General features: G+C 55.6%; 2 non-coding genes and 1 pseudogene across 2 annotated transcripts in view; all 3 read right to left on the reverse strand.

Annotated features, from left to right (window-relative positions):
* LOC146143036 (large subunit ribosomal RNA) overlaps positions 1-98 on the reverse strand; it is a 3,679-nt pseudogene extending 3,581 nt beyond the window's left edge.
* A 248-nt stretch (positions 99-346) lies between these two features.
* LOC146143037 (5.8S ribosomal RNA) lies at positions 347-500 on the reverse strand. The gene has a single exon (XR_014500961.1). It is a non-coding gene; the product is annotated as a 5.8S ribosomal RNA (ribosomal RNA).
* A 247-nt stretch (positions 501-747) lies between these two features.
* LOC146143038 (small subunit ribosomal RNA) overlaps positions 748-2,500 on the reverse strand; it is a 1,811-nt gene continuing 58 nt past the window's right edge. Inside the window, exon 1 of the ribosomal RNA XR_014500255.1 lies at positions 748-2,500. This exon is cut by the window's right edge and continues 58 nt beyond it. This is a non-coding gene — a ribosomal RNA (small subunit ribosomal RNA).

Raw genomic sequence — 2,500 nt, forward strand, 5'->3', positions numbered from 1 at the left:
CTTCACTCGCCGTTACTGAGGGAATCCTCGTTAGTTTCTTTTCCTCCGCTTAGTAATATGCTTAAATTCAGCGGGTAGCCTCGTCCGACCTCAGGCCGAAAGTAAGGACCGGGACTATTCTTCCCGTTCCGCGCTCGCCGTCGGCGCCGCGCGCCGCCGCGCACCTCGATTCCCGCCCTTGAGCCGCCAGCCGTTGGCCTCTTCGAGGTCGACTCGCCGCCGCCGCGCGGGATTCTGGTCGCGATCGTCGCGCATCGTGCCGTGCTGTCTTGAGCGGGACGGGCGCTCGCGCGTCCGACGCCGCAGCAGCCGCGCGGAGAAATCCCCGCGCGGAACGTTTGCAACGCGACCCTGAGGCGGGCGCGGCCCCGGGATTGACCCGAGGCCGCAATTTGCGTTCAGAACGTCGATGCTCAATGTGTCCTGCAATTCACACTAATTCACGCAGCTAGCTGCGTCCTTCATCGACTCACGAGCCGAGTGATCCACCGCCAAGAGCCATCCACGATTGTTTCGCTCGCACAGTGCCTCGCACTATAGGGTGACAAAATAGACCGCGCCGAGCGGTCGGCCAGGCCGACGCTTGAAGCCGGAGCGCGCGGCACCGCGGCACTCGACGCGCAAACATTACCGGGTGACCGAATCGCCGGCCGGCGCGCCGCTCCTCGCGGGTCGGGCGCCGGGTAGCAAAGACTTTTTCTCTCGCTTGTCCGAGTTTCGCGTTCGCCGAAGCGTTTGCGAGACCGTTAATGATCCTTCCGCAGGTTCACCTACGGAAACCTTGTTACGACTTTTACTTCCTCTAAATGATCAAGTTAGATCGTCTTCTCGGACGCCGGCTCGACCGTTGCCGGCCGCGCCAGGTCCAATCGGAGGACCTCACTAAACCATTCAATCGGTAGTAGCGACGGGCGGTGTGTACAAAGGGCAGGGACGTAATCAACGCGAGCTAATGACTCGCGCTTACTGGGAATTCCTCGTTCAAGGGAAATAATTGCAATTCCCTATCCCTAGCACGACCGGGGTTCAGCGGGTTACCCAGACCTGTCGGCCAAGGCGAGCACATGCTGATCCGGTCAGTGTAGCGCGCGTGCGGCCCCGAACATCTAAGGGCATCACAGACCTGTTATTGCTCAATCTCGTGTGGCTAAACGCCACTAGTCCCTCTAAGAAGTTAGACGCCGACCGATTGGGTCGCGTAACTAGTTAGCAAGCCAGAGTCTCGTTCGTTATCGGAATTAACCAGACAAATCGCTCCACCAACTAAGAACGGCCATGCACCACCACCCACAGAATCAAGAAAGAGCTCTCAATCTGTCAATCCTCACTGTGTCCGGGCCGGGTGAGATTTCCCGTGTTGAGTCAAATTAAGCCGCAGGCTCCACTCCTGGTGGTGCCCTTCCGTCAATTCCTTTAAGTTTCAGCTTTGCAACCATACTTCCCCCGGAACCCAAAGACTTTGGTTTCCCGCAAGCTGCCGGAGAGGTCGTAAAACTAACGCCCCCCGATCGCTAGTTGGCATCGTTTATAGTCAGAACTAGGACGGTATCTGATCGTCTTCGAACCTCTGACTTTCGCTCTTGATTAAAGAAAACATTCTTGGCAAATGCTTTCGCAGTCGTTCGTCTTGCGCCGATCCAAGAATTTCACCTCTAACGGCACAGTACGAATGCCCCCGTCTGTCCCTCTTAATCATTACCTCGCGCTCCGAAAACCAACAAAATAGAACCGAGGTCCTATTCCATTATTCCATGCACCATTATTCAGGCGAATCGCCTGCTTTGAACACTCTAATTTTTTCAAAGTAAACGTTCCGGCCGCCGCCGACACTCAGTCAAGGGCACCGGCGGAGAACCGGAGGTGAGGCCAGGACGGCCAGTACACGCCTTGCGACGGACCGGCCGCCTGCGCCCAAAATCCAACTACGAGCTTTTTAACCGCAACAACTTAAATATACACTTTTGGAGCTGGAATTACCGCGGCTGCTGGCACCAGACTTGCCCTCCAATGGATACTCGTTAAAGGTTTTAAAGTGTACTCATTCCAATTACAGGGCCTCGTTTAGAGTCCTGTATTGTTATTTTTCGTCACTACCTCCCCGCGTCGGGAATGGGTAATTTGCGCGCCTGCTGCCTTCCTTGGATGTGGTAGCCGTTTCTCAGGCTCCCTCTCCGGAATCGAACCCTGATTCTCCGTTACCCGTAAGAACCTCGGTAGGCCAGTACCGTACCGACGAAAGTTGATAGGGCAGACACTTGAATGATCCGTCGCCGGTGCGAGACCGTGCGATCCGCAAAGTTATCCAGAGTCACCAAAGGTTGCGGGCCGAAGCCCGGTCGGTTTTTGGTCTGATAAAAGCACGCCTCCCGCGAGGTCGGCGCTTCACGCATGTATTAGCTCTAGCATTTCCACAGTTAACCACGTAAAACGTACGATCAAATGAACCATAACTGATTTAATGAGCCATTCGCAGTTTCACTGTACGAGAGCTCGTACTTAG

The sequence above is a fragment of the Ascidiella aspersa genome, chromosome 5, assembly GCF_963924565.1.
Source record: "Ascidiella aspersa chromosome 5, kaAscAspe10.2, whole genome shotgun sequence".
NCBI classification, from domain to species: Eukaryota; Metazoa; Chordata; class Ascidiacea; order Phlebobranchia; family Ascidiidae; genus Ascidiella; species Ascidiella aspersa.